Genomic DNA, 12220 nt, shown 5'->3' with positions numbered 1-12220 from the left:
GCTTCTAGTTTGTTTTGCTTTTTGTTTTCTAGCATTCCATTAACAGAATTTGTGACTGCTTCATCTATTTTCATTGATATTTCATATAAAAATTAAGGGCATTTTGGATGATAATTTGGTTCAGCTGACTCAGATCAATATTATCATTTGTGATACAAATAATGTATATTCACATTACTTAATTTGTTTGTGAAGAAAGCAAAATGGAAACTTTGTGGGGTTTTTTTGTGGGTTTTTTGTTTGTTGTTGTTTGTTTTTCATTTTTGAAAAATTCTTTATTTGTTTATCAGTTATTGTTTTTTTCTTCTCATTGCACTGTTAGCATATTGCGCCTGATTTATTGCTTCTTTGGTATGTTAGTCATTCGGATGAGACGATTAACCGAGGTCCCATGTGCAGCATGCACTTAGCATCATAAAAGAATCCTCAGCAACAAAAAGGGTTGTGCCTGGCAAAATTCTGTAGAAAAATCCACTTTGATAGGAAAAGCAAATGAAACTGCATGCAGGAAAAAATACAAAAAAAATGGGTGGCGCTGTAGTGTAGCGACGCGCTCTTCCTGGGGAGAGCAGCCCGAATTTCACACAGAGTAATCCGTTGTGATAAAAAGAAATACAAATACAAATGTTTTGTTCATGCTCAGATCCGAAGTCAGCATGGATGCAGCTGTGCCATCTGGAAACAGTAATCTGTTTCTGGATTTTCAAAGGAAACAGAAAATTTAGTTTTTTAGGTTGAGGCTTTTGGGGGTGGGGTGGGTGTAACCACAGCATATTGGCCATTCTGACGATATCGATTCCTGAAGATCGGCCAAAATCAAAACCGGAAGTGTTCTTTTGAAAGCGTCGGTCCGTGTTCTCTGTTTGCGGACCCTGTTGTGAAAGATTGTTGGATACGAGAGTGACATTCAAAGTGGCAGGTTTTGCAAGCAGTCAGTTGAAGTCAGTTGTCAGAATGATGCTAATGACAGCAGGTGATCCCTCCATGGCGTGTTGTCAATGCTGCTGTGGAAAAAAACATCATGCTGAATGACATGAAGGATTGTGGTGAATCAGTTAAAGGGTAACAGTGAATCATTCAGGGTCGGTCAGTCAGAAAGGTCATGGTGATTCACAAGAATGGTAATAGTGAATCAGTGTTAGGGTTACACTGAATCAGTCAGGGTCAGTCAGAAAGGTCATGGTGATTCACAAGAATGGTAATAGTGAATCAGTATTAGGATAACACTGAATCAGTCAGGGTCAGTCAGAAAGGTCATGGTGATTCACAAGAATGGTAATAGTGAATCAGTATTAGGATAACACTGAATCAGTCAGGGTCAGTCAGAAAGGTCATGGTGATTCACAAGAATGGTAATAGTGAATCAGTATTAGGGTAACACTGAATCAGTCAGGGTCAGAAGGGTCATGGTGATTCACAAGAAGGATCGGTGTGAATCGGTAAAAGGGTACCACTGAATCACTAAAGGTTCACAGTGAACAAGAAAGTTTACAGTAAAGTCAAGTCATGGACAAGAAAGGTCATAGTCAATCAAAAGACATATATATATATGTAAGGCACAGCGGAGATGATAAGAAGAGTGCCGCTGCGTTCAGCCGACCCAGATTGTGGCTGACAGTATGAAGAGAGGTGAATTGTGGGAATGGTCCTGTGTCTTCATGCATGTCTTGCTTCCTGCTCTTCCTTTTTCCCTGTGGCTGTCTTCAGAGATCGACGGGCGCAATAGCCGAGTGGTTAAAGCGTTGGACTGTCAATGTGCAGACCTGCTAGTGCCTGAACCCCCTTCTTGTGTATATGCAAGCAGAAGATCAGATACGCACGTTAAAGATCCTGTAATCCATGTCAGCGTTCAGTGGGTTATGGAAACAAGAACATACCTAGCATGCACCCCCCCCCCCGAAAACGGAGTATGGCTGCCTACATGGCAGGGTGAAAACGGTCATACACGTAAAAGCCCACTCGTGTGCATACGAGTGAACGCAGAAGAAGAAGAAGAAGTCTTCAGAGTTCTGGATGTTCTGCTCTGTCTTTGCTGCTCGTTTGGATGTTCCTCACTGATGATGTCTTGTCTCTCTTTCTCCCAGGCAGTGTTGTCTGGTCCTTTTTTTGTTGTTGTACATATGTATATGTTTCTGTGAAATCACAAGGTGGGAACTTTTTTAAGCGTCACATAATCATGAAATCAGACATGATAGCTGTTGATCTTTTTTCTTTTCTTTTCTTTTCTTTTCTTTTTTTTTTTTTTTTTTTTTTTTTTTTTTGTGCGTGTGTATCTGATTAAGATAAGTTTTGTACTGGTGTTTTTCACAGGTTGTTGTTTGGGTTGGGGTTTTTTTTTGTTTTTGTTTTTTTGTTGTTGATAGAATAGGTTGAATCATGAGCAGCAGTGTAGCTGTGTGAGCATACATATCAGATTTTGTTTTGTCTGTGTGAATTTTATATCGAAATAAGGTATCACTATGAACTGATACATATCGTGATTTAGTTGGGTTTTTTTTGTTTTTTTTGTGTTGTTGTTTTTCTGGAGCTTTCTTGCCAGCAGAGAGCATACGTACGTAAGACTTGATTATACACGTCTGTTATACATTTGTGTACCATTCACTCAGGCCAGTCTCGTTCCATGAGACGGCATGGAGAAGCACATGTGAGCTGGTCTCACATTGTTGCTCACAAGCCCAGAGCCCCCTCAGTAAAGCAATAAGCTGAAAAGGGTGCACTCCTGGCTGTAAGATATTCAGTCATATTCCAATCATTGAAAATGTATGTAAGCTGATGCAGTTTGAAACATGGATTTAAAAGGGGTTGTAAAAGGGAGTCTGATGATGAGATGTGTATCGGTCATATACCAATCATCGAAAAAGTATGTAAGCTGATGCAGTTTGAAACGTGGATTTAAAAGGGGTTGTGAAAGGAAGCCTGATGAAAACCTGGCCAATATTTCTAAGTGAAGAAGACCTTCTGTGAGGGAAGCAGCATGTTGTTGTTGCTCATTGACTGGCTACATTGAGTGTGGTGGACAGAATGGTTTGTGGTGTTATTTTTTCAGTGTTTGTGGTGTTTTTCACATATTGCTATTGATTTTTTTTTTTTAACGTTTTTGTTCAGAATTGTCCACTGATGTTGATTTTTAGCACTCTGGGCTCCTGTACTAAAGAGGTTGTGCATTGTGAACCCCTCTGATTATTATTATTATTATTGTTATTATCATTATTTTTAATGATTTGGAAAGTGAATGTGTTGTGGCATGCTGACAAGAGGATATTTTACGGCATTTTCTGTGAATTTGTGCTCAACAGTGAAGTCTCTTCTTTTTTTTTTTTTTTTTTTTTTTTTTTGGACCTCTTTTTTTCCCTTCATTATGTCCCATTTTAGCAATAATCAGCTTTATATTTCTGTGTGCAGTTGTAAGTGATGGGTTAATCAAATGTTATGCACTTGTATATGGAAGGATAAGCAAGATTCCGTCTCTCTGTGTCTCTCTCTCTCATCACCCCTTCTCATCCCCACGTCTGCCCATCTTTGCCGCAAACTCCTGTTTATCTCAGTACTGAGAGGGGATATCAATGGATGTATTTCCTGGTCATGGGCATAACATTTTTTCTGGACAAAATACTGGATAATTGTCAGAAAACCTGACACACAGACATACAGGGACAGACAGTAACACTAATTGTTTAATCATTAACTCACTCAGTACGGCCAGTCCTCTCTTCTCCTCTACACAGACTCCTCGGATGTCCAGTGGGTGTCTGAATGACCCAACCTTTAGCTTCCGTCGTCAGAATTGTGGTATTCTTTGTCAATATTCACCTCTTCAGTATAAGAGCCTTCCACTTGCAATATTTTGATGATGGTAATTGGGGTGAAACGCTGTTAACGTCGTCTCTTTCGCCGTTCGTATGGAGAGAGTTAACTTCTTCAACCCATCACTGTACTGCACTGTTGTAACTGAAATGGAGTTCCGTTTGTTTTTGAGATTTGTCAGCAAAGGGGCTGTTGAGTGTACAGTTTGTCAGTCATCTGTCAAACACCTGTCCATTACCTGTCAAACACCTGTCAGGAATATTACCTTTATTCTTTTTTTTATTTTATTTTATTGGGCACCATTTTCCTGACCAAACTGAATGGGTAGAACCACGCATGGCCTGCATGGTCATACTTGTTCAAGTGCCTTTTGCAGAATTCATTTATGCAGTACATAAACTGTATTGCCTTTTTTTTTTTTATTAAGTGAGTCTGATGGGCGTAGAAGGAAGTGTGCGTTTGATAGAATCCAACATGATCCCTGCTAGAAAAAGTGTCCTTTGCACAGTGTGTCAATGCAGTTTGTAAACATTGTTGTACTTTCAGTGTTTGATAGGCAAATATGGAGGCATGCATTTGGCAGAATCAAGCATAGTGTTGCCAGTGTAAGTACCTTTTGCACAATATACTCATTCTCAGGATTGCATTTTCAGCTCGCCTGATGGGCATAGGAGGAGGCATGCTTTGACTGATCTTTTTTTCTTGAAACTCCATGTTTATTTATGATTATATTCTTCTTATTTTTTTCTTTTATAGAAAACTACAGAGGGTATTGCAAATGGCAAAAAGAGAGTTTCTGTTTCCAGAGATGAAGACAACTGTTCTCAGGCATGCTTTGACTGATCTTTTTTTTCTCCATGTTTATTTATGATTATATTCTTCTTATTTTTTCTTTCATAGAAAACTACAGAGGGTATTGCAAATGGTAAAAAGAGAGTTTCTGTTTCCAGAGATGAAGACAACTGTTCTCCGATGTTTGTAAGATTCTGTGGTTGTCTTGTTGATGTTGTTAGCGCAGTGAGCTCAGTGGTGGTGATGGCTCATCCAGCAGCCAGGTCTCAGTCTGTGTCTTCTGTGTTTTGGCCTGCACCTCCAACTCTCAGTTATATGTAAGAGTGGGCTTTCACATGCATGACTCTTTTACCCTACCACAGACGCTCCCATACTCCCATTTTCAAGGGCGTGTGCATACTGGGCATGTTCATGTTTCCATAACTCACGCAATGCCGACATGGAAAAACAGGATCTTGATGTGCGTGTTCGATCTGCATGCGTAGACTTAGGAAGGAGGTTCAGGCGTTAGTTGGTGTGGACATGTTATGATATGGAACGTAGGAAAATGCTCGCCCCCCCTTAAACCCAAGATTTGAACCCAGGACGACGCTTAAACAACTGGCTGTTTTTCCTGTCGTCTTTCTATGGTGAGGTCACATCAGTGGTAGAGGCAGTAAGATGTTACATTTTATTATTTAAGATATTACATTTTGATGATAAATGCCTTGGTTTGTTTGGTCTGTTTTTTTTTTTATAAACACAAAAGATGGATGCTCACAAACAATTTCATCATAGCATGTGTACTGATTAATGAACTGGCAGCTGACGTTATCCTCAGGATGTTAATTGGAGTGGAAATCGAAGCCATGAGAGCAAACAACCACCATTGCTCTGTGGTGATAGTTATCCTGTTTCTCAGGGGTGGGGGTGGGGGGGGGGACGTACCTGTGCAAAGCCAACATCGTCAACATTTGGCCTCTTGAAGACTAGGAACTTATTGAAATCCCCTCACCCCACAATTTCCCCCTATTTTTTTCTTCAAAAACAAACCAATCAGCCTCAAAAACAGTTGTTTTTTTTCTTCTTTCAGTTAAGAACCTTCTTGGTGCCTTTCAAGGATGTATGCAAATTGGCTTTTGTTTTTCTTTTCTTTTTTCTTTCTTTTTTTTTTTTTCCTCAGGGGTGGTTTCTGTTCCATTTCCTTTTGAAGAAACATTTTGTTTTTGAACAGTAGCACCTTTTCTCTACGTAATGTATAGGGTTTTTTTTTCTACACTTATTCACAGTTTAACTGCAGTAATTTCATGATGATACCAGCACTTTTATTTGACAGTGCATTTGGTACTGTGTGTCTTCCTTCCTGTTTACAGGCTTACTTTAGTTTAGAACTGTATAAAGGTATATCGATCTTGATAGATGTTAGAATAAAACTGTTTTATGATGTCTTGATCTTGATCTTGATTGGAGTTTCCATAAAAAGTTTATTAAGATATATTCAATCGTCTTCACAGGTGCCCCGACGAAATTAGATGAAGTATTTTGATAGTCTTTAATTATATTCACCAGCGACATCAGCCGAAGTCAAGAGATACGTAACAGGTATTGGGATGTATTGATCTTAATAGACTTCATTATGAAAGTGTGATAAGACTGTATTGATTTTGATAGGTGATAGTAATAAAAGTGTGTAAAGATATATTGATATCGGTAGTTTTTAGGCTAGAGGTGTAGTATTAAGATGTGTTTATCTTGATAGATGTTAGTATAAAGGTTTGATAATGAGATGTGCTGATCTTGGAAGTTTTTTATGTAAAAGTGTAGCATCAAGATGTATTGATTTTGATACATTTTAGCATTAGAAGTATATTGAGATGTATTGATCTTGACAGATTTTAGCATTAGAAGTATATTGAGATGTAGTGATCTTTAAATGCTTGCTGTGTTTGGGCATTCAGACTGATTAGTGAAGATGTTGAAGGCAGTGCAGGTTTTCTTTTGCCTGGCATTGTCATACCAGCTCCTGTGGTAAGCAGGGAGATTCTGGATCAGTTGCACGGTTTTTGGTAGTTCAGTTCAGTGGCATTTTAGCAGGATGTGCTCACAGTTCGATCAACAAGAACAAAAATGTGTTTTGTAAAGTACATAGGTGGAGTTTTGATGAACTTGTTTGCACCATAGTAAATCTTATAGCTGTTTGGGTATTAAACAAAATGTTACATGTCAGAGGTAGCAGGTCATGTAGAAATATCTTTGAAGCTGACATTGATGTGGTGCGTTTATGGCAAATTATGAACATGGGGCTGGGAGACACTGAGGCAGAATCGGACTTTTGACCCAGTGTTCACCAGTGGTCAGGGTTCGAGGCCTGGTTTTTCGGTCTGGTGCTGTGTCCCTGGGAAAGGCACTTTACTCCTTCCTCATTCCATCTTGGTTTGAATGGGTGCCTGACATTGGTTGGGGAAGGTTAAAACGGTGAAGGAGAAGATTTAGCCTGGCTGTCCAATGCTGATCCCTTGGCACAGTGGAGATTAATTCACTGCCCCAATGGTTGTGAGTGGCTATGGGACCTTTAACTCACTCAGTACGGCCAGTCCTCTCTTCTCCTCTACACAGACCCCTCGGATGTCCAGTGGGTGTCTGAATGACCCAACCTTTAGCCTCCGTCGTCAGAATTGTATTCTTTGTCAACATTCACCTCTTCAGTATAAGAGCCTTCCTCTTGCAATATTTTGATGATGGTAACTGGGGTGAAACGCTGTTAACGTCGTCTCTTTCGCCGTTCGTATGGAGAGAGTTAACTTTTTTTCTTTCTTTTTTTTAACAGTAATAAAGAATGGACCGTCGGGATTCAGTCTGAATTGCTGGTGTTTTACATCAAGAAGCAATGCAGGTTGTGGTGGATGGTCACTTTGGCTTTTGGACCTGTGTTGTACATGTTTGTCTTTTATATACATTTTTACTCCAGTTACATAAAGGGGGGCAAGTTAATTGTTTTTGCAGGCCATTTGTGCCTTGATAGAATATTTGAAATACGACCTGAAGAGCCATTCTTTTGGGGAAAAAAATGAGGTTAATTTATTTAGGAGGGGATGGGGGGTTAAGTGTTCAGTGAATTCTGCCCCACTATTTGAAAAGTCACAAAGGCACAAGATTCAAAGGTGATCAGAGATCACATGTAGAGTTTGTTTATTTCTTGACACATGCTCATTGCGGTTCACTGATTTACAGGAAATCTTTAAAAAGTAAAGAAAACAAAATTAATGTTAGCCTGTTGTTTGGTTTCTGTATTTATTATTTTTATTTTTTAATTAAAAAAAAAAATTATATGTGTTATTTATTTTCATTTTTAGAACAGTTTCTGGGGTGCTGATAGCTGAAAATATGCAGTGAAACACAGATACTCAGTTTGAAGGAGTGAGGAGGTGGACGTTCCAGTTGTCTTTAGGAGTTTATCTTATGCTGTTTAAATCCTTTTTTGTACATAAATAGCAGTATGTCTTGTCTGTAAATTGTTTGCGTTTCTCTGAGCAGAAAGGGGACTCAGAGGAAGAACAGCTGGATGTTTTGACCGTGACTGTTTTCTTTTCCAAGGTTCATTTCAGTGTTTTATGCAAACGTTTTTTTGTTTTTTTCTATAATCAAAAACAGCAACACTTTTTGCAGCCACACAAAACATTGTTTTGGTGTGCGGTGAAAACTTCTTAACAGGAATTTTCCTGTTTATAATGTCGTAGCTTTTCCCATTATACAAAATGTTCCCCTTCTTGTTTTCCACGCCATCGTGTTAATTTTAAATTTTTATTGTGGAATCACAGTGTATGTATCATGTCATCATTGTATAATGTCATAAGAGTGATATGCAATAAACTTTCATACATCAAAGGAGTTGTGTCAAACTCAAGAGTGTATTTTGTGAGTCGATATGCCCTCTTTCTTGAATCAGTCTGTGTGGTAGCTGGAGAGAGTGGAGGAGAGTTTAGCATGTCTTTTAACTGAGAGTGTCCTAAGTTGGAAGAAGAAAAGTAAAGATCTCTGTGTGCGTGTGTGTGTGTTGTGTTGTGTGTGTGTGTGTTAAGTCTTTGAATGAATAATTTTAAGCACCAGCAAGGACCTTATGCAATCCCAGAGCAACACGTATATATACAGATTCCACAACCAACAAGCACCAGATAAAGCATGAACGCCTGGGTGGGTTGTACACTCAAACAAACAGCGTTTGTATTCAACACGGACACATGTACACATACGCACAAATGATCCTTATCTACGACGGGTTTGGGGGGCGGAGGAGGGGTGGGGGGGTTAAAAAAAAAAGTATACCACAAAACTTTAAGATCACACTCCGACAACTCATTGGAAAAACAGGTAAAGTCCCTTGAATTACGTGTGTTCCTCGCCTGAATGGGGACAGTTTCACAGGAATCCACGTGGTGTATGGAATCTCATTCGCGTCAGAATGTCATAAACTGTAACACTGATTACAATGATTCTCTCCACCCTTCCTCATACCATTCTGTAATGTGGGAAAGCACCATGACTTGAAGCAAGGCCCCAGTTCTGCACACTTTGTTTTAATTATTTTTTTTATGGGGGCGTAGAAGCGGGGGTGTTGGGGGGAGGGGGGGGGGGGAGGCGTGGGGGGTTGTTTGTTTTGTGTGTGTGTCTTTTTTCTGTTTTCTTTTACTGAGATATTCCCACCTGAAACACTTTGCTTTCAGAGTAATGTCCTATTTTAGTATCCCAAAAAATCGGGAATATTTAAACGAAGAGAGTGTGTGTGTATGTGTGTTTTACAATGCAGGCATATGGCAGTGATAAGTAACATATAGTATGTAATCCACACCATTCCAGTCAAAAAATGAAGACTTAAAATCGACGCAAAATGAACCATGTCATCAGACAATACGAACGAGTCGACACTCGCCAATTCAACGTGCAATCGTGTTTTTAGTTAAGTTGTTTTGGTTTTTTTGGGGGGTGGGGGGTGGGGGGTGGGGTGTTTACATGGTAAGAAGCCGAAAAACCGAAAGAGCCACGCGCTGATTGGCACAGACTGAATAAACACGTCACTGCAGACGATTTTCTGCACTTGACAAGATGGATGCACAATCGTTTAGTTACTGGATCTCTTTCAAAATCGAGTACAATAATAACCCTCGAAACATAGGTCGAAAACCACATAAAATGGGCCTCTATTGGTCAAATTGTTTCAAATTTGTACGGGAATTTACATCAAAACAAGTCCTTGAATTGGGGATACTGAAATATGAATCTTCATTGCTTACAGAAGCGGATATTTTTCATTAGAGTTAACTTTTCGAGGAAGGTCGCAGAATGATTTAGATGCTTATCCGGGCTGCCGATACAATGTCCGTGAAGGTCTGGGTTCAAACCTTTCTTCCTACTTTGACTGGAAACGTACTGCGCGCAGAATGGTTTTAACCCCTAGGCTGCCTGCATGACGAGATAACTCGTCATGGCAAGCATGTATGCTTCGCTGCCTGCATGACGAGATAACTCGTCATCGAAATATTCTGACTTTTCCCTGGTTTGCATTCACTTCCTTGGCAAAAATAGTGGTAGCTTTAGCCTGGGGAATCTCTCTAGATTCTATTCATAGCTAGAAACCCCATCTACGTCATGAAGCAGTCCTTTATTTGAACGTTTTGGTTGGGTCACTGTCCAAGTGTTTGCCTGACTTCTCTCCTCGCTCGCTCAACAAAATGTCGGACTGACGCCGTGCTCAAGACATGCGATCGTGACGAACTAAATCAACCATGATTTCTTTCTTTAGATGATGCTCAGAAAGAATTGAAGCGTAAATTCGAAGGAGAAGATAGAGATGAACATTTATAGGACGATCTGATAGAAAATAAATGAATAATGAAGAGAGTGGCCAAGATGCGACTGTCAGTGAGTGATGCCTGCTGTACACATGTTAGCAGACGACAGATGACCGAATTAGCAGCAGAGCGATATTCTTGGCACGCAGCCAACGTGGTCTGATGAGAACTGAATCAAGTGACCGTGTGAGAGGGGTGAGGAGGAGGGGGTGGAGACTGAGGGGGCGTGGCCTCACATCCATCTTATCACTTGGAGAAGTCACAATGTATTGTGTATCTATCTCTTAAAAAATATATATATATTGTGGTTGTTCTAGTATTGCAGATATCCATTTGTCCAGAAAATATGATGTTTTTGTGCAAATTACCTGACTAATATTTGTAATGAACAAGTTGAAAATGTGACAAAAAACAAAACACTGATTTCAAAACAACAGCATGTCACTAAAAATATATAAAATGGGAAAACAGCATGTGTTTTGTATTCTTTATTCATTTACCTTTCAGAAAATATATACTTTTATGGGTCTTTCTCCAATAACAAAGAGCACAGAATTTTTGGAAAATTTATACCCGTTTTTTGTGGAAAAACCCTGGCAAATAGATTTCACTTAAATCTTATTTTCCTGGCAGCGAAAGGGTTAAGACGCTCAGCTGCCAATACAGGGAGTCCGTGAGGGTGTGGGTTCGAATCCCGCTCTCGCCCTTTCTCCCAAGTTTGACTGGAAAATCAAACTGAGCATCTAGTCTTTCGGATGAGATGATAAACCGAGGTCCCGTGTGCAGCACGCACTTGGTGCACTGGAAAAGAACCCATGGCAATGAGAGTGTTGTCCTCCGGCAAAATCATGTGAAAAGAAATCCACTCTGATAGGTACACAAGTATATAAGCACTCAAGGCCTGACAAGCACGTTGGGTTATGCTGCTGTCAGGCATCTGCCTAGCAGATGTGGTGTAACGTATATGGATTTGTCCGAACGCAGTGACGCCTCCTTGAGAAACTGAAACTGACTCAAAAATCAAACTGAGCGTCTGGTGACAGGATAAACCGACGTTTCGTGTGAAGCACGCACCTGGCGCACTGAAAAGAACCCGTTGCAGAACAAGTGTTATCCTCTGGCAAAATTCTGTAGATGAAACCCACTCTGACAGGCACACAAATATCTTAGCATGCACTTGAGACTTCACCAGGGATATGCTGCTGGACAGGGGACGGGCGCAATAGCCGAGTGGTTAAAGCGTTGGACTGTCAGTCTGAGGGTCCCGGGTTCGAATCACGGTGACGGCGCCTGGTGGGTAAAGGGTGGAGATTTTTACGATCTCCCAGGTCAACATATGTGCAGACCTGCTAGTGCCTGAACCCCCTTCGTGTGTATATGCAAGCAGAAGATCAAATACGCACGTTAAAGATCCTGTAATCCATGTCAGCGTTCGGTGGGTTATGGAAACAAGAACATACCCAGCATGCACACCCCCGAAAACGGAGTATGGCTGCCTACATGGCGGGGTAAAAACGGTCATACACGTAAAAGCCCACTCGTGTGCATACGAGTGAACGCAGAAGAAGAAGAAGAAGAAGCTGCTGGACAGGCATCTGCCTAGCAGATATGGTGTATCGTGTATGGATTTGTCCGATCTCAGTGATTCCTCCTTGAGAAACTGAACCTGAATCTCAGCCCAGACGTGTCATATCCCAAGCAGGCAAATGGTCGCTGACACTGGCGAAAGTTTCAGTTTCTGTTGCTCAAGGAGGTGTCAAAAACCCAGCACACTTACTTGTTCAGGTCTTGAATGCATG

The sequence above is a fragment of the Babylonia areolata genome, chromosome 20, assembly GCF_041734735.1.
Source record: "Babylonia areolata isolate BAREFJ2019XMU chromosome 20, ASM4173473v1, whole genome shotgun sequence".
In the NCBI taxonomy this organism is placed as follows: domain Eukaryota; kingdom Metazoa; phylum Mollusca; class Gastropoda; order Neogastropoda; family Buccinidae; genus Babylonia; species Babylonia areolata.
This window is presented reverse-complemented; position numbering follows the sequence as displayed.